This window comes from Triticum urartu, chromosome 1A, assembly GCF_056163025.1.
Source record: "Triticum urartu cultivar PI428250 chromosome 1A, HENAU_Tu73, whole genome shotgun sequence".
Lineage (NCBI taxonomy): Eukaryota > Viridiplantae > Streptophyta > Magnoliopsida > Poales > Poaceae > Triticum > Triticum urartu.
Window position 1 is genome coordinate 365,666,167 of NC_141873.1, and position 26,545 is coordinate 365,692,711.

Here is a 26,545-nt window from a genome sequence, read left to right on the forward strand (position 1 = left end):
GTTGTCGCTCTCTCAGCCCGACTGCTATCATCGCTTACCCTTGTGCCCGCGCGCCATAGCCGCTCAGTCCGGCCGCCTGCTCGGCGCTCGCGCCGCTCGTCCCGGTCTCACCACTCGGCTGGGATGAGGAGGCGGGAGGGTGCGTCCCAGGAGGATGAGGAGGTGGAGGGAGATGGGGCGTGGCCACGGAGGAGTTGTTGTCAGCCGGCGGGAGTTCCTCTGGACGTGGGCGCACATATGTTTGAGAAAATAGGAGAAAATGGTAGTGTTATGCAGAGAAGGTTGCCCAGATTGTTTGGAGAGTGAAAGAGTGCGTACATTTGTTCTGACTGCAGAGAAATAGAATTGTTTTTGATTGTTGTGTTAGGATTCATGCAAGATTGTTTTATGGCATTTAAAACCATGACGATATATCACCAGAAGTATGATATAGTACTAATTTTCAGTTCCCTGGGTTGCTTCAGTACCCCTTTTCCTATCTGAATTTTCGTCAGAATGCAAGATGTTCTCAAATGTCCTAAGTTTTAGTCAGAATGCAAGATTTTCCCAAATTAACTGCTGGTTATATGACTGTACCTGATATGCTCCCGTTTTGTCTAAAGGATGTTCTCTAGTTGTGTCTGTAGAGCATTCCAGATTTTATTGTTGAACCTTTTTGGACTGCTGTCACACACCACTGTACTATCTTGTGCTCCAATAACGCAGGCAAAGAATCATTTGTTTTCCCTGAATGGAAAGTGAAGATCATGAGAAGGGCGAGCACTGAAAGTTTTTTTTACATCTTAATCTGAACATGAGAAAACTGTGCTGACTAAATGTTGGATATTTATATCCACACAGCAGACCACAAATTTCTACAATATGAGTGTATTGACCAGAACAAAATTTTGGAACAACCATACTGTAAACGACAAAAACTAAGCATAATCTGCTATATATCCACACAGTACGTCGACATGAGAATAATAATAATGAGACATAAACTGGGCATAATTTGTTGCATCTCACGACTCACTTAAATTTTGAGTTCCAAGCTCATTGAAATTGTGAGTTCGTATCTCACATAATCAACACACTGAATAAAACTACTAGTAAGTTCACTTCTACATAACAAGCATATTGAAAGTACTTGTTCACATCTGACATAATGCCATCTCAAACAGATCATTCATCCAACGGATAACTTCCTCTTTGGAGTCATCTTCTTTGGTGGAGCTGTGGCTGGCATCCTCCTTGGGGTCATCTTCTTTGGTGGAGCTGCTGTTGGCATCCTCTCAGGGGTAGTTCTAGTGGTTTGTGAAGAACTACCCTCTCCCAACAAGATAGCAAGGCGGCTGCACACATATATATATATTATCACATTTAGATAAAGTATTTTTTCCCCATTTGGACATTGCTGAACATAGAGAAATTTGTCATTGCAGCTTACCTTCTAGTGACCATGCTTGGACTGTCCTGCAATATTTGTTCTCTAGTAGGTCTTTGTGGGGTGCTAGGTTCAGCTGGCCTAGCTTTTGTATTGTTCTTTCTAGGCTTCCTCTTCCTGCAATTCAACAAAAAAGATTATTTTTGGCATGATGTGATAATTTAAGCTTTGACTGAAAGAAAAACACTTGCCATTTTTTGGTTCCATTGAGTGGACACTTGTAACTAGCTTGCCTATGACCCTTTTCGCCACATTTCTTGCAAGTCACTGGCCCTCTAATCATTTTCTTTCCCTTAGAATTGGTGGGAGCGGTGCTATCATCATCCTTGGGAGCATCATTGGCACCTTTTTTCTTGTGGCCACCTTCAAGACATCCTTTGATCCTCAATTTCCTTTGTCTTCCTTTATTTCTTTTCGCAAGTGGTTCCCCCACAACAAATGGTAGCTCCACAGGTGGCCATTGTGATTTATCTGTCATTGGCTCAATCTCTCTCCCATAAGCAGCCTTGAATCTGTCCACAGAGTAGTACTCATGCACAAATTGTTCAAGGTTTACTCTCTTTTGGGATGTCACAAAGGCCAAGACATGTTGACATGGCTTACCAGTGTGCTGCCATTCAAGACAAGTACACGTCTGCTGATTTAGCTTCACGACATGCCTTTCACAGTTCTTACTATTATCCCACACCTCTGCACTCCAATTAGCAGATTCCACTACTATCAAGTGCCCCAAACCTCTAGTATTTGCTCTCAGCTGAACCATAATTGCCGGTAGTATCCGTCCAGGTGGTAACCTTTATCCAATCCTTCTCCTCTTCCTCCACAAAAGCATGATCATCTCTCTAATCTTATCAGCTAGTTCAGCAACAGGTAAATCCTTAATGTCTCGGATCCAGTTGTTAAAAACCTCTGCTACATTATTAGTGATATAGTCACACTTGATATCTGGATTGAAGACACACCTCATCCACTTGAGAGTGTGGTACTGACTCAACCATTTCCATACCTCATCTGATTGTTTAATGATTGTTGTCATATGTTCAGTGAACACATCTTCCCTATAAGCCCTTGCTGCAGGATACATCCTTCCAAAGCCATGGAACCTTTTTGAAAAATTCTTCATAAGATGGTAAAAACATTCCCTTTGTTCAGCATTGGGAAACACATTCTTCACCGCATTCTCCAAGCCTTTGCAAGCATCTGTGCACACTGCAAGAAGTGGAGGATCTCCTATTGCCATCTTAAGTTGATTCATAAACCACGTCCAATTGTCTTCTGTCTCACATGCAATGAACCCAAAAGCAAGTGGATACATCCAATTGTGACCATCAACTGCCGTAGCTGAGGCTAAATGGCCATTCCACCTTCCATTCAATGCAGTAGAATTTATACTCAGATGTGGCCTACATCCTTCCAAAAAGCCATCAATGCATGGTTTAAGTGCACAAAAACCGATGAAAATACACATTACCATCTATTTCTAGTACTTCAATCTCCACAACACTTCCAGGTGACCTCTTCAGTACCTCAGCCTTCCATTTATATAACATCTCAAAACTCTCTTCCCATTTACCATAAACCTCTGCAAGAGCTTTTTCTTTCCCTCTCCAGACTGTGTCATATAGAATCGTGACTTTGTGTTGTTCTTGCAACTTTTTCTGTAATTCTTTAGCACCCATATTAGGTGAATTCCTAAGGATACTCACAGCCTTGTTAGATACCCAGTCTTGCGATGGCGTTATGGTCTTCACCCTGCTGCTTGAAACACAATCATGTTGATCAACTAAAACTGTGACCTTCACATATAGAATTTAAAAATGAAGGAAAGTTATATAGTAAATAGACATACACAGAGATACAAAAAATAAATAATGAATGGAGGTTATATAGTTAGCCATATTCACCTTTACAGTACATTTATCATCCTGTAGGCTGCCAACAATCCTCCAAGGACAATCCTCACTTGACTTGCAGAACCCTCTAAATCTCTTTTTATCTGACTTCTCCGTGCCTATATCAAACTCCTCATTGATGGCAAATTGCCTCACTGCTAACCTAAATTCCTTCATTGATGGGTACATTGTGCCAAGGTCCATTTTTGGGTGGTCCTTATCATATGTAATCACTACCTCATTTGGTATGGCATCACTAACAGGAATGGCAGGACCATCATTATCACTGCCCTGCTCAACCATTCTACGACCCATTGGTTCACTCTTATCTTTTTTCTCTTCTTCATCCTGCAAGCCCAAAATCTCACATAACTGATCCTCACTCAGTAGTTCAATTCTACCTTCGTCATCATGTGTCTCCACAATCTGCAAGTTATCCCAATCGACTTCTGAAATAAGCGTTGCCTCTGGGTCATGCCTACTTGAAACAATTAAGAAAACATGAACACAAGTTTGGGTTAGCGGTCATAAACATGTCAAAAGTCATGATCAGATTTTTACAAAGCATATATGTAGCGGAACATAAATTCCTCCAGATTGTTTACTATTTCCCTTCTTCATTGATGCATGATGATTCAGAAATTCTACTATTTCAAAATTCTACTGCCTTTACAATTAGGATAACTTTTACCTCTCATTATGATTTCAGGAAGAAACGAATCTTTCAAGGTTCAGCTCTGTTGAATTAGTGGTTGTGAGAACTCTGCTCTTTCTACTTTATCGAATACACATCACTTTCTTTTTTTGCATTCTTACTATATCTAGTACTGCTCCCATCATTGTCAGACCAACTTATGTTATTCGAAATTATCAAAGATAAATAGTAAACTGTACAGGTAAATTGGCAGCCCATCAATGCCAGATAACAATGACCTTTCCCACCTTTCTTGATTTAGATATAGGCTATCAAGAATTTAGATGTAAACTGTAGATGTAGGCTATTGTTTCACCTAGCAGGGAGCAGTTTAGGAATCACGATTGTACACAGATTCCATACTCACATGATGCAGCGCTTTGTTAATCAGCCGTGTAAGGAGAGATCAATCGCTACAGATTTTTGAACAAAGCAGGATAAGGCTCTATACAATACCGTCCAGAATCCATGAACGCGGCGACGAGAATGGCCGCACACGGAGTTGACGAGATCGGCGGCACGGGACGTCGAAGATCGGCAGCACGAGACGTTCAGAAGATCGGCGGCACGTGACGTCTAAGCCATCTGCGACACCCTGCGTCGAGGAGATCGATGATGCAACACACACGGTATTTTTGGCGGCCGGTGCGCTCTCGTATCAGTTAGTATCAATTAGAATGTGGACAATACGTACATGTATAGAATCAGGGGTAGTTTGGTCTTTTCCTGTGCTTATAAATGGAAAAGGAAAAAAGAAATCACTAAAAGAAGGGAAGTGGTATGGTAATCAAGGAGCCAACGAGCAAAGTGGCAATTTTGCGAAGCCCATCTTGGAAGTGGCAATTTTGAGAAGCCACGTATTGAAAGTGGCAAATATCCAATTTTCTCTGAAGTGGGGGAGAGGAAAACGAGAGGCAAATGGCAAATAATGTAATGCGGGAGATAAGGGTTTGTGATGGGTACTTGGTATGTTTGACTTTTGCGTAGACCTCCCCGGCAACGGCGCCAGAAATGCTTCTTGCTACCTCTTGAGCACTGCGTTGGTTTTCCCTTGAAGAGAAAGGGTGATGCAGCAAAGTAGCGTAAGTATTTCCCTCAGTTTTTGAGAACCAAGGTATCAATCCAGTAGGAGGCTACGCGCGAGTCCCTCGCACCTGCACAAAACAAATAAATCCTCGCAACCAACGCGATAAGGGGTTGTCAATCCCTACACGGTCACTTACGAGAGTGAGATCTGGTAGATATGATAAGATAATAATTTTTGGTATTTTTATGATAAAGATGCAAAGTAAAATAAAAGCAAAGTAAATAACTAAGTGTTGGAAGATTAATATGATGAAGATAGACCCGGGGGCCATATGTTTCACTAGTGGCTTATCTCAAGAGCATAAGTATTTTACGGTGGGTGAACAAATTACTGTTGAGCAATTGACACAATTGAGCATAGTTATGAGAATATCTAGGTATGATCATGTATATAGGCATCACGTCCGAGACAAGTAGACCGACTCCTGCCTGCATCTACTACTATTACTCCACACATCGACCGCTATCCAACATGCATCTAGAGTATTAAGTTCATAAGAACAGAGTAACGCCTTAAGCAAGATGACATGATGTAGAGGGATAAATTCATGCAATATGATAAAAAAACATCTTGTTATCCTTGATGGCAACAATACAATGCATGCCTTTCTGCCCCTACTGTCACTGGGAAAGGACACCGCAAGATTGAACCCAAAGCTAAGCACTTCACCCATTGCAAGAAAGATCAATCTAGTAGGACAAACCAAACTGATAATTTGAAGAGACTTGCAAAGATAACCAATCATACATAAAAGAATTCAGAGAAGATTCAAATATAGTTCATAGATAAACTTGATCATAAACCCACAATTCATCGGTCTCAACAAACACACCGCAAAAGAAGATTATATCGAATAGATCTCCACAAGAGAGGGGGAGAACTTTCACTACAGGAAACTGCTAGTTTGCTGTGAGTGAGCGGCTTTGCCGTCAGCATTTTGTCGGGGTAGACGGCAAAGAAAACTTTGCCGTCATGAGCTTACGGCAAAGTATGACTAACGGCAAATCTGCTCTTTGCCGTCTGTGAGCGCACTGGCTGACGGCAAACCTAGAGAAAGGATGATGGTAAAGAAACCAAGACGGCAAACTGGCTCTTCACCGTCTGTTGTTTCACTGAGTGACGGCAAAGGATGGACACGTGTCTAGTTTGACGGTAGGTAACGGTGCCCCAGTTTTGCCGTCTGTGTTTGTTATCCACTGACGGCAAAGTTAGTTGCTTTGCCGTCTGCCTGCTGTCCTACTAACGGTGAACTAATAGAAAAAAAACCTGGCACCGAGCCTTGCTTTGCCGTCTCCTTTTGGTCCCACTGACGGCAAAATAATGGAAACTAAGAAAAGAAAATCCCCCACCCGACCGCATCTCCTCGATTGCTCTGTCTCGACCGCACGCTAGGTTATCCCCGCCCGTCCCCGGCTCGACCGCGCCGCCGCCACCGCCCGTCCCCGGCTCCACCGCGCCGCCGCCGCCCGTCTCCACCTCCACCGCGCCGCCCCCCCCTCTGGTCCGAATTGGACAAGGGGTGCAACCCCCTTTTCCTTCTCCCTCTCCTCCTCTTTCCTTCTCTCCTACTCCAACAAGGAAAGGAGGAGTCCTACTCCCGGTAGGAGTAGGACTCCCCCCTTGGCACGCCCTCCTCCTAGGCCGGCCGCCTCCCCCCTTGCTCCTTTATATACAGGGGCAGGGGGGCACCTCTAGACACACAAGTTGATCGAGTTGATCGTCTCTTAGCCGTGTGCGGTGCCCCCCTCCACCATAGTCCACCTTGATAATACTGTAGCGGTGCTTAGGCGAAGCCCTGCATCGGTAGAACATCAACATCGTCACCACACTGTCGTGCTGACGAAACTCTCCCTCAACACTCGGCTGGATCGGAGTTCGAGGGACGTCATTGGGCTGAACGTGTGCTGAACTCGGAGGTGCCGTACGTTTGGTACTTGATCGGTTGGATCGTGAAGACGTACGACTACATCAACCGCATTGTGCTAACGCTTCCGCTTACGGTCTACGAGGGTACATGGACAACACTCTCCCCTCTCGTTGCTATGCATCACCATGATCTTGCGTGTGCGTAGGAAATTTTTGAAATGACTACGTTCCCCAACATATCCATCATAGCATCATTGTCGTCTCGCCAATCTATTGCTTCTACGACTATCGCTACCGCTTAGTGATGAAGTAAAGCAATTACATGGCGATTGCATTTCATACAATAAAGCGACAACCATATGCCTCCTGCCAGTTGCCGATAACTGTGTTACAAAACATGATCATCTCATACAACAATTTATATAATCACGTCTTGACCATATCACATCACAACATGCCCTACAAAAACAAGTTAGACATCCTCTACTTTGTTGTTGCAAGTTTTACGTGGCTGCTACGGGCTTAGCAAGAACCGTTCTTACCTACGCATCAAAAACCACAACGCAGTATAGTGATTGCTTTTTGATCTTCAGAAAGAACCATGTTCATTGAGTCCGATTCAACTAAAGTTGGAGAAACAGACACCCACTAGCCACCTGTGTGCGAAGCACGTCGGTAGAACCAGTTTCGCGTAAGCGTACACGTAATGTCGGTCTGAGCCGCTTCATCCAACAGAACCGTTGAATCAAGAATCAACTAGTGATGGCAAGCAATATGTATATACCCACGCCCACAACTCCTTGGTGTTCTACTCGTGCATATAACATCTACGCATAGACCTGGCTCGGATGCCACTGTTGGGGAATGTAATATTTCAAAAAATTTGCCTACGCACCCGCAAGATCCATCTAGGTGATGCATAGCAACGAGAGGGGAGAGTGTGTCCACATACACTCGTAGACCGAAAGCGGAAGCGTTTAGTAACGCGGTTGATGTAGTCCAACGTCTTCGTGATCCAACCGATCCAAGTACCGAACGCACGGCACCTCCGCGATCTGCACACGTTCAGCTCGGTGACGTCCCTCGTACTCTTGATCCAGCTGAGGCTGAGGGAGAGTTTCATCAGCACGACGGCGTGATGGAAGTGATGATGAAGTTACCGGCACAGGGCTTCGCCTAAGCACTACAACGATATGACTGAGGTGCAAATCTGTGGAGGGGGCACTGCACACGGCTAAGACAACTGTCAACTTGTGTGTTCTAGGGTGCCCCTGCCCCCGTATATAAAGGAGCAAGGGGGAGGCCGGCCGGCCCCTAGGGCGCGCCCCCAAGAGGGTAATCCTACTAGGACTCCAAGTCCTAGTAAGAATCCACCAAGAGGGAGAGAGGGGGAAGGAAGGAAGAGGGGGAAGGGAAGGAAAGGGGGCGCTGCCCCCTTCCCCTAGTCCAATTCGGATCCAAGGGGGGGCGGCCAGCCCCTCCTAGCCCTTTCTCTCTTCCCACTAAGGCCCATAGAGGCCCATTAGTTCCCCCGGGGGTTCCGATAACCCCCCAGCACTCCGATATATATCCGGTAAGCTCTAAAACTCATCCAGTGTCCGAATATAGTCATCTAATATATCAATATTTATGTCTCGACCATTTCGAGACTCCTCGTCATGTCCGTGATCACATCTAGGACTCTGAACTACCTTTGGTACATCAAAACACATAAACTCATAATACCAATCATCATCGAACATTAAGCGTGCGGACCCGACAAGTTCGAGAACTATGTAGACATGACCGAGACTCACCTCCGGTCAATAACCAATAGTGGAACCTGGATGCCCATATTGGTTCCTACATATTCTATGAAGATCTTTATCGGTCAAACCGCATAACAACATACGTTCTTCCCTTTGTCATCGGTATGTTACTTGCCCAAGATTCGATCGTTGGTATCTCGATACCTAGTTCCATATCATTACCGGCAAGTCTCTTTACTCGTTCCGCAATGCATCATCTCGTAACTAACTCATTAGTCACATTGCTTGCAAGACTTATAGTGATGTGCTTTACCGAGAGGGCCCAGAGATACCTCTCCGACAATCGGAGTGACAAGTCCTAATATCGATCTATGCCAACTCAACAAACACCATCGGAGACACCTGTAGAGCATCTTTATAATCACCCATTTACGTTGTGACGTTTGATAGCACACTAAGTGTGTAGCTACCCGACCCGAATGGATCAAGTCTCTATGCTTAAGTGTCATCCCTGGATCGGTATGCTGACACACACAGTACTCGAGGATTTATAACAGAGGTAAATCACATGTATAAGTAACGTAAATACTATTACCTCAATCCAAAATAGCGGAAGTAACAAGGTTGTGGATTCCCATCAACACCAACGGCAAAGTTGAGTGTCAAAATCGTAACCCTAACATATCACTTACTCGTCGTAAGATAAACCTGCAACATGAGACGTTGCAGCCACAAAGGGTTAGTACATTGAATGTACTGGCAAATTCACACCATAGAGAGAAATGATGAACAATGGCTATCACTACATGCATATATGGCTGGTGGAAAAGCTCTATGGTTATAAGGTTTTTGCGAAAAGCCAATTTTCCCCTACTGCAACGGAATACATTTTAATTAACTATCATGGTGGTTGTTGAACATTGAGAATGGTTGACAGCATTCTCAATCCCAATTAAGTAACATCATTAAACCCAACAAAATTATTTAAAGTCACATGATGAGATTCAGATGATAATCCAAGTACTAGATACTCAAAACGTCCATAACCGAGGACACGGCTAATCATGATTAGTTTATACACTCTGCAGAGGTTTGCGCACTTTTCCCCACAAGACTCGATCGCCTCCGTTTGGTTTCTCGCACTACATGGTGTTTGAGAAACGGATGACCGAGACATAGTCTTTCAAAAGCGCTAGCACCTTATGATCGGGTAGACTGTACCACCTACATCCCCTACATCTGCTAGTCTACCACTGTAAGAGTTCGCATGACTTAATCAACTATGCTAGAGCCCATAATAGCTTGTGGCTGCACACGGAAGTTTCTAGCATGAAAAATCTCATGGTCCCTTTGAGCCTGGGTGGCGATCCATAAAAAAACAGGCAATCCTGATCTACCCAGGTGCCTAGACAGGCAATCCTGGAATAACCAGGTGCCTCAATCCACCCAGATGTGTGTTTAAGTTGCCACCTTAAGTAAACCATTAATTAAGAATCTCACATCTGTCATGGATACTCTCAAAACCCAATCCACGTCTACGAGCATAGCATGGTGAAGTAAGCATAACGTAATAGTAACTCCCAAGGGTTTGATAATAAACAGGTAATAGGTACTACCTCAACTACTTCCCATCCCACAATTTAATTAGATCCTAATCATGCAATGTTTGAGGTTTGATCTAATGCAATGAAAACTGGGTGTTAAAGGAATATGATCAAAGTGTGAACTTGCCTGCAATGTTGATGAAGATGATTCGCACTCAAAACTCTTGATAGATCTACTCGTCTTACTCCGGTCAATCTATCGTAAGCAAGCAATAGTAACCACACATAAGCAATCACTCAAAAGATCAGAAAGAACGAAGAAGTCGATTCGCAAAACATCAAAACCAAGCAAATAGCTCTTGCAACATAAAACAATTTCTAATAGTACCAAAATTATGTGAATTTGGCCTTATTAGAATGTTTAGGTCAAGAGCTTCGATTTGCAAAAAGAATCAACTCAAACGGAGCTACGAAACTCAAGTTATGATTAAACGAAGTTTGAATTCAAATCTGATCTAATTCAAATTTTAAACTTTTCAAAAACATGTTTAAGTTGTTTTACTAGATAGAGGAGATCGTAACGAAGACGTGGGCGTTGGTTTTGTCTAATTCCGACTAACGAGCAAAAAGTTATAATCGTTTGAAAACCAGGGACTGATCTATAAAGAAAATATTCACGGATGGGTCCCTGGCCGAAAATAACAGAAAAAGAAAAAGACTAAAAGGCGAACATTCGCTTATAAGGTCTAAACAGTGGACGTTCACTGTTTAATAAAACCTAAAAAAACAGATCTTGTCTAGGTTTTTTTTAAAAGACCAAACTTTAAAATAAAACCGGGTCAGACGGCGGTTATACCGGTTCGATCGGTTTTTCGCCGAAAACCGGCGGCGGTAGGCGGCAGCGGCAGATCGGACCGGCGAGCTCCGGCGAGGCGGCATGGGCCTTCGGCGGGCGGCTCCAGTCGTCGGGGAGATGGCGAGGCGCACGGCTGAGGCGGCGCGGGGCACGGCGATGCGGCGCGGGCAGCGGTCGGCGACGCGGCAGAGCAGCGGCGCGGAGGCAGCAGCTAGCGGCGGTGCGACAGCGATCTGTGGTGGCGGCGGCGCGGAGAGAAGCGGTGTGGCGAGGAGAGAGAAGCCGCGGCGGTGGCGACGGCTTTATAAGGGAGGGGAGCAGAGGGCGGCTTGGGCGAGGGGCCATGGAGAGGCCGGGGCGGTCACGGCGTCCATGGCGGCGCGGCGGCGTGCCCGAGCGGGTCTCCCGCTCGGGAGGGAGAGGGGCGGCGCTGCTGGGCTGGGCCTTGGCCTGGCAGGAGCTGGGCCGGCCCAGTCGGGGATTTTTTTACAAAAAAACATTTCCAAACAATTAAAATAATAAAAGCAAAATAAAGAAAAATATTATATAGGCATATTATATATCAAAATTTTCAGAAAAAGATTTCCAACAACATGGATATTTTTCTAGCATTAAATAAAATACACACAAAATCAGATAATTCAAAGAGTGCTACTGGTCTAATAAAATCCAAAAAAATCATTTTAAAAAAAACCAAAATTATTTCAAATAAATTTTTCTCCAATTTTCTATTGTAGGGAATCATGTTACCCTATTTTCCATATATTTTATTTTTGGAGAAAAATAATTTGAGTAAAACTCAAATAACTCCAAATTGAAAATAAATTCAAAAGAACTCTGAATTTAATCCTTTGAAACTCCCAACTCATATTTCATATAATTTGAAGAAGTCATTTTATCTTCTCTCATGAAAATCATTGAGCTGCATGAAGTTTATGAATTGAAATATTTCCAATTGAAATTCAATTATTTTCAAATACCCTTTCATTTAATTTAAATGGAAGAAGTCATATCATCTTCGCTCAAGGGTTTTGTATTTGAAAAGAATTTGAATTCATGGAGATCATAAAGCAAATATGAAAGTTTGGGTAAGTCCATTTATTCCCTCTCATTTAACTTTCAAAAGTTTCGAATTCACTCACTTTCAGACAATCAATCAAACAATCAATCAAATCTATCTATTTATTATAACATTCCAAAATTTAGAATTTTGGGATGTTACAAAGTGTTCCTCCGGTATTCGGGAGTTTCATAATCTCATAGTCATAGGATCATGTATAAGTTATGGAGAAAGCAATAGCAATAAGCTAAACGATCGTAGTGCTAAGCTAACGGGTGGGTCAAGTCAACCACATCATTCTCTAATGATGTGATCCCGTTCATCAAATGACAACTCATGTCTATGGCTAGGAAACTTAACCATCTTTGATTAACAAGCTAGTCAAGTAGAGGCATACTAGTGACACTCTGTTTGTCTATGTATTCACACATGTAGTAAGTTTACGATTAATACAATTCTAGCATGAATAATAAAAATTTATCATGATATAAGGAAATATAAATAACAACTTTATTATTACCTCTAGGGCATATTTCCTTCAATGAGTCGAATGACAAAGGTAACATAGGTGAAGGTGATGCTCTAGTCACACTAGTGGACATCCTGGACATTGATTGCTTGCATGATGTTTATCAACCTATTACCATGCTTCATGCTAGTATGATTTCCCCATGTAATGATTTGCCCATTTATGATGAGTATGTTGATCCTCATGTGGAGTCTATTAGTTGTGATGCTATGTTACATAGGATTTCTTGTGACAATTCTCTAGGTCACATCATGTTTGACAACCCGCTTGATTTATCATATGCTATGTATGAGATCAACCACGTGTCATATTTGCAATCTCATCGTAGTGACTATGCATATGCCATTAAAATAAACCCAATTTGCACTTATGGCATAGATGACAAGCCCATGGTTATTGGCATTTGTTTTTCTTACGATGATATTGATATGCTTCCTTTGCATCATTTATCTCATATGCCATGCCATGACCACCTAGCTTCGGATATGCATTGTTGTGGGTGTTGCCCATTTTCTCCATATGATGTTTCCAATATTTCTCATGACGCTAGTAGAAAAGGGGGCAAAGGTCCACGCCGGGTCAGCCCATTAGTCCTGGTTCAGTCATGAACCGGGACTAATGTGAGCATTGGTCCCGGTTCGTGCGGCTAAGGCATTAGTCCCGGTTCACCTGAGCCCTTTAGTCCCGGTTTGAGGCACGAACCGAGACTAAAGGGTGTGATGCCCTTTAGTCCCGGTTTGTGTCTCAAACCGGGACTAAAGATTAGACCTTTAGTCCCGCTTTAAGACACAAACCGGGACTAAAGGGTGCAATGCCCTTTAGTCCCGGTTTGTGTGTCAAACCGGGACTAAAGGTCCCATTTTCAAACTCTACCACCCCCCTTGTGGATCGCCTTTTTTGTTTCAAAAAAATAAAAAGAAAATGATAAAAACTTCAAAAAATAAAATCCTTCGAGCGGTAGTTATATTACTACATCTACTAGTTAGGAAAATTTAAAAACTTAAATTTGGACATGTTTTGCAAAAAAATGTAGGGAAAATGTAAAATGGCTATAACTTTTGCATATGATGTCGGAAAAAAACATATAATATATCAAAATGTTCAGAACGAAAATCCGCTTCCGATTTTGACAACCTAAGGCATGTTTGCAAATTTTTAGAATCCTCACATTCTAAAAGGAAAAAAAGTTATGCTCAAATTTCAGTTTTTTTGAATTTTTGTTAAATCTGGTCAAACTATGGTCAAACTACTTATTTAAGAAGTATTAGTGTTACTAAATAATTATTCAAGAATATTAGTGTTACTAAATAATTATTTTAGTTTTTTTGAATTTTGGTCAAATATGGTCAAACTGTGGTCAAACTATGGTCAAACAATGGTCAAACTACTTATTCAAGAAATATTAGTGTTACTAAATAATTATTTCAATTTTTTTGAATTTGGTCAAATCTGGTCAAACTATGGTCAAACTGTGGTCAAACTAGGGTCAAACTATGGTCAAACTACTTATTCAAGAAATATTAGTGTTACTAAATAATTATTGTTTTTTAGAACAATAAGTTTCAAACTCAAACAGTGAAATGTGTGACTACATGCTCAAGCTAAATTCCTGAGGGTTAATAGGATTGACATCTTACTATTGTCAGGAAAACAACAAGTGCAAACTTGGAAACGAGGAAGAATAGAACCCGGAAGTTAAGCGTGCTTAGGCTGCAGTAGTGAGAGGATGGGTGACCGTTCGGGAAGTGATGAGGGGTGATTAGAGATTAAAGGTTAAATTGAGCAGTGATGAGGGGTGATTAGAGATTAGAGGTTAAAATAATTCAGAAATTTGAAAATAAAAAAAATTCAAAAAAAATTCAAAAAATCATAAAATTTCCTTTAGTACCGGTTGGTGTTACCAACCGGGACTAAAGGTGGACCTCCAGGCAGCGGCCACGTGGAGGGCCTTTAGTCCCGGTTCGTATAAGAACCGGGACTAAAGGGGGAGGCTTTAGTACCGACCCTTTAGTCCTGGTTCCAGAACCGGGACTAAAGGCACTTTATCTACTAGTGTGAGGAGACCCCCATAGTTTCCTCATACATTTTAGGAGATTTTGATCCATCCCATCCATTGCATGATCCCAATACTTGTGTGCACAATATGCTTCCCATGAATAAACACGCTATTGCTGTGCCATATACTTGCATTCTCAATTTGTGTCCCCATCGTGTTATACATAACAACTATTCTTTCATGATGGATGACATGTTCTTATACCATGCTTCAAATTTCTTTGAGCGATGCTTATCTTGTGCTATTTCTCACGTGCACAGACACATCATGATGGATGATGTGTACATTTACCACACACACAATTTCTTTTGTTTGTGTCTCTTTTGTGTAGGTACCCATGAATACTTGTCAACCTCACAACCCCATGAGTTGACAAAACGAGCTCTAGAGAGCAACGATGATCTGGGATCACATGGATTGTATTTCACACCGTTCCCATTGTGCAAAAACTTCGCGCATTTCTTCTACATGGCCTTCACTTGGCTACGGGTTATTGTCCATTACATATTATATGCCCATCTTGCCATGTTCACTTTGCATGATATGTTCATTCCTATACCTTTGACATGCATTTGTGACCCATGCTTTGCATTACACATGATGATTGATTCTAGTACTTGTACGTGTATTTGCAAGCTTGGTGGAGATATCACTTGTTATTGCCATGTTTGCTTTGTGCCCCATGCCTATGATTATACTATGATCTTGCTTTGTGTTCGTGCTTACAATATGTCATGTGCATTGCATATGCCTATTAGTTGCTCACATGACATGGTTGCCATGATTTCCTCTAGTGTGTTGCATCTTCACACTACTAGCTTGCACGACTTGATTACTATGCTTGCTTATGTTGCATCACCAATGATTCATACTTGCTCACTTCATGCGGTTGATGACAACCATTTACATGCTTTCACATGATTGTTATTGCATCTTGTCATATATCTCCATGTGTTGCCACTCTCATGTTAGACGATTTTCCATGTATTGAGTGCAACAATGATTCTACTCTTGCTCATGAGATTGCCACCATAGCATTCTCATATATATTTGGAGATTTTGACATATTTCTTGTGAAGCATGCTTGTCTTACCTCTTTGCACCATCTACCTAGTGTCATGCCTATAGCCATTATTGCAGCATATTATTCATGCACTTGTGCTACTAATGTTTGTGTGCAAAATAAGAGAACCATCATGATGGATGATGTGTTTATCTACCATGCGCATACGTTCTTTGTTTTGTTGTGTGCATGTGTAGGATACTTGGACTTTGTGTTGACTTCCACTTCACGTGAGTTGACCATTCGAGCTCTTGAGAGCGAGCCTCATATATTCGACCACGATTCGCTTCTACACCACCTTTCCTACCACTTCGGTAATGTGAAGAATGCACAAGGACACGCCTTCAAGGTGACATCTTTATTGAGCATGGATATTACGGATCATACTACTTGTGTTGCTCGCACCATGAGACTTATTGTTCATCTTGGACCAGTTGATTGCACACTTGCTAGAGATCTTGCTTCGACTAGTCATTTTCACCATTCCATGCATCATGATATATATGCCTTGTGTGTTGCATCCAGTTCTTGGATTACTTTCTCCTCTCATATGTTTAAGCTGTCGTGAGGCATATGAAACAACTCTTCCTTCCTGCATAAGCACTGCTCCAAGTCCTTGACGAGAAGCGTCGCAATACACTTCATAATCCTTGTGTTGATCTGGCAGGATCAACACTGGCGATGCAACCAAACGTTTGTTCAACTCCTGAAAGCTGGCCTCACACTCCTCAGTCCATTTAAATTTGGTGTCCTTCTTTAACAACTCCGTCATAGGCTTTGCAATCTTCGAGAAATTCTCAATGAACCTTCGGTAGTATCCTGCGAGTCCAAGAAAACTCCGGATCTGTCCAACACACGTGGGTGCCTCCCAATTTGTCATGGTGACGACTTTGGCAGGGTCTACCGCTATTCCTTCTTTGGATATAACATGTCCAAGGAATCCAACTTCCTTCAAACAAAACTCACACTTGTTGAACTTGGCGTATAGCTGATGTTCTCTGAGCTTCCCAAGTACTAATCGCAAATGCTCTTTATGTTCCTCTTCATTCTTCGAGTAGACCAGAATATCATCAATGAACACCACAACGAACTTATCCAAAAACTCCATTATCCAAAAACTCCATAAACACCTTATTCATCATGTTCATGAAATAGACAGGTGCGTTAGTCAGGCCAAATGACATAACGGTATACTCATATAGCCCGTACCTTGTGGTAAAAGCTGTCTTAGGTATATCCTGCTCTCGAATCTTCAACTGGTGGTACCCTGATCGCAGATCGATCTTGGAAAACACCTTAGCTCCTTGCAGCTGATCAAACAAATCATTGATCATCGGTAGTGGGTACTTGTTCTTGATCGTCACCTCATTCAATCCTCGATAATCAACAACCATCCTCAACGATCCATCCTTCTTCTCCACTAGAAGTACTGGTGATCCCCAAGGTGACAAACTTGGGCAAATATAACCTTTATCCAGTAACTCCTTAATTTGCTTCTTAATTTCCTCTAAATCCTGTGCGGGCATCCTGTATGGTCTCTTAGATATTGGCCCTGTGCCTGGCAAAAGCTCAATCAAAAACTCGATGTCTCTATCCGGTGGCATGCCTGGCAACTCTTCTGGAAATACATCCGGGAAATCCTTCACCACTGATACTTCCTCCTGTACAACTCCTGATAAGGAATTTACTTGAGTCCTAATCGGCGCATGCAGGGATACATACTTGATCCTTCTTCCTTCTGGGGTGGTGAGAAAAATCGACTTACTGGCGCAATCGATGTTTCCTCCATGCATTGATAGCCAATCCATACCCAGAATCACATCCAAACCTTGCGATTCCAAAATTATCAAGTCTGAGGGAAAAACATGTCTACCTATGGTCAATGGCATCTGAAAACATCCTTGGCTTTCCATATACTCTGCTTCTGGCGAGCTCACTAACATAGGTGTACTAAGAACTTTGGTGGGCAGCTTATACTTATCCACAAATCCCCTTGATATGTATGAATGCGATGCACAAGTATCAAAAAGAACGGTTGCAGTAAATGACTTAACCAAAAACTTACCTATTACTGCATCTGGTTGGGCTTCAACCTCCTCCATGTTAACGTGGTTCACTTGTACCCTGTTGAAAGGGTTGGGCTTCTTCCTAGAATTTCCATTGTTGTTTCCATTCTTAGCTTCAGGACATTCATTGGCGTAATGTCTGGTCTTCTGGCACTTGTAGCAAGTAACGTGGCTTAGGTCTTTCTTGGCGGGGGTTGCTGGGTTGGAACGGTTCTGTCCATTGCTTCCTCCATTACCATTCCCGTTCTTTGGGCCACTATGGTTGTGCGAACTCCCTCCCGGGTGATTGTGACCTCCATGGTTATGGACAAGTCCTCCCGAGTTCGGGGTAAAACGGGGTCTCTACTGAGCTCCAGAATTATACTTCCCTTGTCCATACTTCCTCTTGCGGTTATCAATCTGCTGTTGCTTCCCTTCAATCATGAGAGCTCTATATACTAACTCCAGGTAGTTATTGAAATTTGCCACAATCAACTACATGCTCAGCTCATCATGCAGTCCTTCTAGAAACTTCTCCTGCTTTGCTGCATCTATAGCGATGTCATCTGGGGCATAACATCCTAGCTTACTAAAGTCATCCACATACTGGCCAACGGTGCGCCCTCCTTGGCGTAAGTTGCGAAACTCGTGCTTCTTCATGGCCATAGCTCCTATGGATACATGGGCAGTGCGAAAGGCCTGCTGGAACTGGTCCCATGTAACATTGGCTATAGGAAAAGTGGCTGTGTAATTCTCCCACCATGAGGCTGCTGGTCCATCCAATTGGTGCACGGCAAAACGCACCTTCTCAACATCTGTGCATCCTCCAGTGGTTAACTCCCTCCCAATCCTGCGGAACCAATCATCTGCCACTATCGGCTCGGTGCTACTGGAAAACACCGGCGGCTGCAACCTCAGAAAACGGGCTAAGTTGTCAACTAGGGGTGGTGGTGGTGGGTTGTTGTTGTTGTTGTTGCCTTGGTTCTGAACTAACAACTGCATCAAGGTATTCTACTGCTGGATGAACTGAGTGAGCTCCGGTGGAAAGGTAAATCCAGGGTCACGTCTCGGAGGCATCTGAGGGTTTAGAGGGAAGAGAATGGAATAGAATGAGGTCTAGTGAGAAAACACTACCCATATGCACATGAGATGAACACGATCATATCACTCAATCAATCAGCAAGGGCTTACAATCGTTCTAGAACTATCGTTACAAAAGTGCTCGGACTATACTATATACATGGTGGAATACTACTACTCATATGGTGGTCGACTAGAAAAATTGCTCGGTCGAAGACTCCATAATATCTGCTCCAGCTTCATCAACATAGTCATCATCGCTATCGTCGGGGTCCGAGTCGGTGTCGTCGATGATGATGTAGTTCTCCGGGCAAGTGGAATCGTCATCTTCACCTCCTGGCGTGGGGTCTCCTATGAATACTCCTAGCTTCCTTGTCAGATCATCATTCATCTCCACTAGTATCGTCATTTCCTCCTCGTATCCATCACGTGTAGACTTGAGTTCTTCCTCTAGTTCCGTAATCCTTGTCATCGCCTTCTTCAGATCTATCATGCCTGCGCACATCTGGTTCTCCTGGCAACGAATGTGCTGGTTTAACTCCCGGATGAAAGCTGCAATGGATCTATCCTTCCTGGTGCTAATCATCTCCCATTTCTCATCTCGGCGCCCACAAATCTGGTAGATGGTATCTTTGAGATCCTTGTGGTAAACTTCTCCAATGCGTTCCATGGTGATGTGGGATGCCATACTCTTTCCTAGACTCCATGCTGGTGCATCAAAGGAAAACTCTATGGGCTCAGTGACTGACGTAAATGTCCTTCCTAGAACTTGAACTTGAATCAACCAGCGCTCCTCTTCTAGTAAAGTGGCGTTGTAAGTCCCGGTGAAGCTTGGTATTCCGATGTTCAGGTACTTAGTGACTTCCTTCAAGTGTCATCCAAAGGGTGTTTCTTCATCCGGTTGTGCAAACTTGTTCCTTGCGTTAGCCATCCTGAAGAGTAGAAAATGGAGAGGAGTCAGAAATGAGAAGAGAGTAGTGATCTAGGGCTTTATCTTAGTGGTCGTGTCCTACAGTCGGCATGTGCTCTAATACCATCTTGTAGCGACCAGACCTCAAACAGTCTGATCTCTGTGCATCAGTGTCATCCCTGGATCGGTAATGCTGACACACACAGTACTTGAGGATTTATAACAGAGTAGCAATCACACACTTATTACATCGAATGTCTCAAAAGAGAACTTATTGCAATAAATATGGCTTAAGGCCATCTAATACGATAACAGCGGAAGGCTTGGAAGATAAAGTGAGTCCATCAACTCCAACGGCATCACTGAGTGAAAGACCACGACCTAAGGCTCCTTACTCGTCGTCTAAAAAGTCTGCAACATGATATGTTGCAGCCCGAAAATGGGTCGTCAACACATGGAATATGCTAGCAATGTAACACAAAAGAGTAATAAACGGATAATGCTATCACCAAATGCATATATGGCTGGTGGAGGCTGTATGGTTAATATGTTTTGCGAAAAGCCAATTTTTCCCTACTACAAAGGAATATATTTTATTTAACTACAAAGTTGGTTGAAAACATTGAGAATGGTAAACCCCATCTCAATCCCAATTAAAAGTAATTAAAAATCCAAAAAAATTATATTAAAAGTGATGAGATCCACATGATAATCCAAGAACTAGATACTTAAGATGTCCATAATCGGGGACACGGCTAACCAAGATTAGTTTGTACACTCTGCAGAGGTTTGTGCACTTTTCCCCACAAGACTCGATCTCCTCCATTGTATTTCTCGCACTGCATGATGTTTGAGAAACGGATTACCGAGACACAATCTTTCCGAAGAGGTCCCCTTAACCGATAGATAGGCCTGTACACTTGCAATCCCCTACATCTGCTAGCCCATCATGGAAAGGTTTCCCACAACTTACTCAACTATGCCAGAGCCCATAATGGCATGTGGCTGCACACGGAAGTTTCCAGCATGAATAATCTTATGATCCCTTTGAGCCTGGGTGGCAGTCCATAGGAGAATCACACGGTACCCCGGGATTTCCAAAAATACAGGCAATCACTGGGTTCCCCAGGTGCCTCAATCCACCCAGATGTGTATTAAAGTTGCCACCTTAAGTTAACCATTAATTAACAACTCACATCTGTCATGGATACACTCAAACCCAAACCACGTCTACGAGCATAGCATAGCAATATAAGCAACGTAGAAGTAACTCCCAGGGTTTGATAACAAACAGGTGAATAGGTACTACCTCATCTACTTCCCAACCCACAATTTATTCAGATCCTAACCATGCAAGTGTTTGAGGATTGATCTAATGCAATAAAACTGGGTAATAAAGAGGTATGATCAAAGTGTTACTTGCCTTGCTGATGATCCGTGAAACCTAGAGACTCATAGTAGCACACTTTGCACTCTGGGTACTCTATCGCAATCAAACAAGCATACAATAAGCAAACAAGCAAAGATGCATGAGTCAACCCAAATAAGAAGATCTAACCAGGAAGTTCAACTTAAGAACTCCAGTTTGCAAAAAGAATCAAATCGAACGACGCAACGAAACTCAAACTGCGAAAGAAACAAGCTTCGTACTAATCTGGACTAAAGTCAAATTTTACAGTAGCAAAAACTTGTTTAAGTTGATTAAACAGAAAGAGGGCTTCGAGACGAAACTCTAGGCGCTTGAATCACCTGATTCCGATAAACGAGCAAAAAGTTATACTAAAACGAAAATCGGATCAAAAATCGCGGTCGAAAATAATCGCGAAAAAATCTGAGGAAAAGAAAAACTGACGAACAGACTAACGAACGAACGTTCGCTAACTGCGGCTAACGGGCGAAAACCGTTCGTTAAAACGAACGTATGTATGAACGCCCGCTAAATAACTAAACCGAAAAACAATCTAAAAACGGGGTCTTGGGTTTCGAGAAAAAAACCCGATCGGTTTTCTCGCGAAAACCGAGGGCGGCGGCGGCTACCTCCGGTGAGGTCCGGCGAACGGCGGCGCCGGCGAGCGGCTCCGCGGCGGTGCGGCGGGTCGCCGGCGGGGCGGTGCGGGGCGGCGCGGCGACGGCTTCGGCGGCTAGGGCAGGGCGGCGCGAGGCGGGCTGGGCGGCTTGGTGGGCTGCGGCCTCAAGCGGCGTGGCTTATAAAGCCTCCCCCGGGCGGATACGGCCCAAGGTCGGTTGACTTTCTTTTAAAAAATATTCCGCGCAGAAAAACAAATAAAAGAAATACTAAACAGACTCCAAAAATCCTGAAATAAATTTTCCCCATCCTATAGAAATCTACCGGACAAGGTGAACATTTATTTGGGACTCTAATGCAATTTTGAAAACGCATATTTTTTCCTAATTCAAATAAAATAGCGATAAAACTCCGAATAAAACTCTTATTTGATTTTAACATTAAATCTCCAATATTTCTTTATTTTGAGGAAGTCATTTTATCCTCTCTTTTTTATTTTTATAAAAGAAATATTCGAAGAGAAAATAATTATAATCAAACGATCCTCTTTTCAAAATTCGAGAAAAACTCAAATATGAAAATAACGAAATTCCCAACTCTCTCCGTAGGTCCTTGAGTTGTGTAGAATTTCTAGGATCACGCCAAAATGCAATAAAATATGATATGCAAAGGTGATCTAATGTATGCACCACTACCTCACATTTACATGCTTGGGATGTTACAGGTTGATGCTTCTTCTCTTGTTACACATATTTGCACCACTACCTCACATTTACATGCTTGTTTCCATGATGTCCTTCTTTGTGCTCAATTTATGTGCTCACATGTCATGTCACAATCCCTTGTCACACCATATGTTATGCTTGATGATGACACTTGTTGGGTGAATCACCTCTTGAATGCTTGGTTTTGCACTAACGCTAACCACATTTGTTTTTCAAGTGTTTGTTGTTCTTGGTCCTTTTGAAGGAATCACTAGACGGTGCGACATTGGAGAGTGCCCATTTCGACCTTCAAGATGACAAGTACTTGGTGAACGTACACTTCTACACGGCGAAGCCATCTCTTTCCCATGGTGATTTGGTTTTCGATCCGAGTTCGGATCTTTCCCAAGGGGGGAGGAGATGATGCGGAGCATCCTATGGACATCACCATATCAAGAGTCCGCTCGGTGAGTGACACGTGCGACATCTACTTCACATACACAAAGGTGAATCATCTCCTTTACACATGCTCACTTGAACCCTTCGAGAATGGTATACTACTTGACACTTCTCTCGTGTGCATGCATAGGTATTGTCGGAACACTATGGACGACGAGGAGGAGTACGAGCGCAAATGTACAACTACACCATCCGCGATGGAAGCATGGATGCGACGACGGAAGAAGACGGAGCTGCGGAGTCTATAGTGGTCGGACGTCCGACGTGCCACCGGACGTCCGACACTCTACAGCGCGCGGACGACCGGCGTCCACCGGACGTCCGACACACCCTCGACCAGCCGCAGACCGAGCCCAGCGACCGGACGACCGACCCGACCGGACGTCCGACGCCACCTGTCCCAATAAGAATCAGCGGACGTCCGACGCGCGCCGGACGTCCGACCCCCACCGGTCGTCCGGTACCTACCTGTGCGCAGCTGGGCCTTTGGCCTTGTATCTCTCTCCCACTTACCCCTTCGTGGCTTAGACTATAAATAGACCACCTCCACCTCCTTTCTAGGGTTAGCATTGTGTTAGCTCATATGTGAGATAGAGCTTCGCTCATCCATCCAGATCTACTCCATTGCGAGGGACCGACACCTCTTCGGATCAGATCCTCTTTGGATTCAAGACCCCTTCGTGGGAAGACCCCTCAAGACCTCCTCACGGAGAAGAACTGGTTACCTTTGTATCGTCCTTTGTTGATCGTGGATCTTGTATCTCCTTCTGTGTTTCGAGGATCTAGCATATGTGTGACCTAATCTCGTTGGTTTGAGTGATTCTCTCGTGTTCTTCGTGTTCGTCGTTGGGATCCGCTCCTTTCATGAAAGATCAGACATCTAGGGTTCCACCCTACATCAGATGGACTAGGTGCATCAACATTGATTCTTTGAGAGTCTTGTTCAATTCTTTTAGGGTGACCTTCAGGATAAAGTGGCTCCTGAGTCATTCTACCTCCTCTAGTCATTACTCTAACAACATGATCATTCATATTGTTATTAATTTTATTGAGAAATTCACCTTGAGATTTAGCAACTTGTTCTAACTAGGTTTGGATCATGGAAGCATGTTTACTTACACCCTTGGCATCATTAACAAATCTGAAAAACAAGTCACTCAAGTGATCAATCATGTAGCCATTTTGTTTCAATTGTTTCATAACATTTGCATTGAAATGATCTTGCTTGATAATGTAGTTATCAAATTCATACAAACATTGACTAGGAGATTTATTGTTGGGAAATTGACAAAAAATAAAATAATTATGACGATATCCAAGGCAATGATCATGTATATAGGCATCACGTCCAAGATTAGTAGACCGATTCCTGCTCCACACATCGACCGCTATCTAGTGCATTAAGTTCATGGAAAAATGGAGTAATGCTTTAAGCAAGATGACATGATGTAGACGAGATAAACTCCCGTATAGATAAACCCCATCCTTTTACCCTTAATAGAAACTAGATCATCGAAGGCGCGCGTTGCCGCGCCCATCCATGTTACAATATAATGATAGTTAGTATTACCAAATCGGTCAATGTATTATGAACAAGAATTGTAAGCTTTGGGACTATACTTGGAGGAATTGCAAAACAATGAAGTTACATTTACCAGAAACTGAATATCAAAATTCAGAGCGCAAGATACTAATTGAAAATTAGTAACTATATATAGTTATGATAGACTCCTTGAGATGAACTAATTCTACAAATTTTCCATGCCAAATATGTATCATGCAATCTCATAGACACAAAGCTCACTCCGGCCTTTATGAAAAATAGTAAATGCGCACGTGCAACGCACATTAATATTTAGGCAATATATTCATTGCATGTGAATATTAGGTAAGCTATTATTTGTGTGTTAATTATGTGATTAGTGCAATATTTGGTATGATATTAATTGCACGTTAAACACGTTTAACGCTCGCCATTGGAGCAGTCTAGGTCGTTGGATTGACTTAGTTTGATGGCCGAGATCAGTTGGATCTGCCCCTTTGGGTCTTTTTATATTGGTATAGATATAGATAAAGACCTGCAATTAGTTTGCTTATGAAGTGAGAGGCTCCAAAACACATTATCAAACATTCCACATGTATTTTTTACAGGTCGTACTGCCAAATCAAGCACACAAATACAAGAGACCTTTAAAAAGTAACAACTATACGTCAACAAAATTTTGATCTAGCCCCCTGCCACACCACCAGTAAAAGGTTATGCTTTAACAAATGTCAAATGCTGCTCTATCTTTCCTTAAGGAGATCATTTAAGTTCAGCCTTGGTTGGAGTTATATCATCAGCCACCTCAATTTTTTTCTCAAGCCAAAAACACCATCTTCTGCTCCAAGGTGAATAAATGTCAAATGCTCCTACGTCTGTTCTTAAGCAGATCATTTGAGGTTCAGTCTTGATTGGAGTTATATCATCTGCCACGTCAATTTTTCTCAAGCCGAAACACATCATCTTCTGCTCGAAGGTGAACTTGATGTTTTCAGCTTGTTCAAAGAGAGGAAAAAACACTTAAATCCATGTGAACCTTGGTAACAAGGTTAGAGCTGCATAAATGTAGTTGTATAATTTTCAGCCTTTCAGAACCCATGCAGCTCCCCTTCATAAGCAACAAAACACATCACACACACACAACAAAAACTGTACCATATTTTCACTAGGCAAACTTCATTCTTGGAAGTGACTGGAAACACACACAAAAACGTGGTTGAAGAGGAAAGTTCCCTTCCTTATGGGTACGTTGTTAGGTACAAATGATGCACCCTTGTGGATCAAACATGGGTAAACGAGCTTACAACCATGCGATCGAGCCAACAAATCGCCACTCGTTTACCTAGAAGCAACAAAAGTTTCCAAAAAAATCAGGTGATTGGAGCCATGTGGATCAAACGCAGGTGGGCGAGCTTACAACCGGCCTTCCAGGTTCCCAAATGTCGTTCTTGTACAAGTCCAGTCTAATTAGGTTCCGAAAATCATCAAGTTCTGATAGGATCGTCCGTTGATTTTTTGTGTGTGCATGTAAATCATACAAATAGTCACCCCGCAAAAAAAATATAGCATACAAATTGTCAAAACAACTGCATTGCATTGAAATGAACAACTGGTAATATTAAGTAGAAATATGTCAGGCCTAAATTTCATGAAAGAAACTCTGACGAAATTTAGGACAGTAAAAAGATGCACAATCAGGAAAAATGGAATTGGATCCTACATTCTTTCAAAATAGATATGTTAGTTATTTAGTTCACAATGTCCTGAACAAATTTTAGGAGAACACAGAAGGACAGAAAATAGTATCCTATCTACTTGTTTCACCTAAGATGGCATACTTGAATATAACACTAAAATGGAAGCTACGTTTAGCTCCTCTTATGACTCAAAATATCTTAAGATTCATTAGTCATCGGAGAGGATGAAACCATGACTGAGGGAGTCCTGGATTAGGGGG

General features: G+C 42.7%; 1 pseudogene; it reads right to left on the reverse strand.

The window, feature by feature from the left end:
* Positions 1 to 1,168: 1,168 nt before the first annotated feature.
* LOC147991253 (uncharacterized) overlaps positions 1,169 to 26,545 on the reverse strand; it is a 61,397-nt pseudogene continuing 36,020 nt past the window's right edge.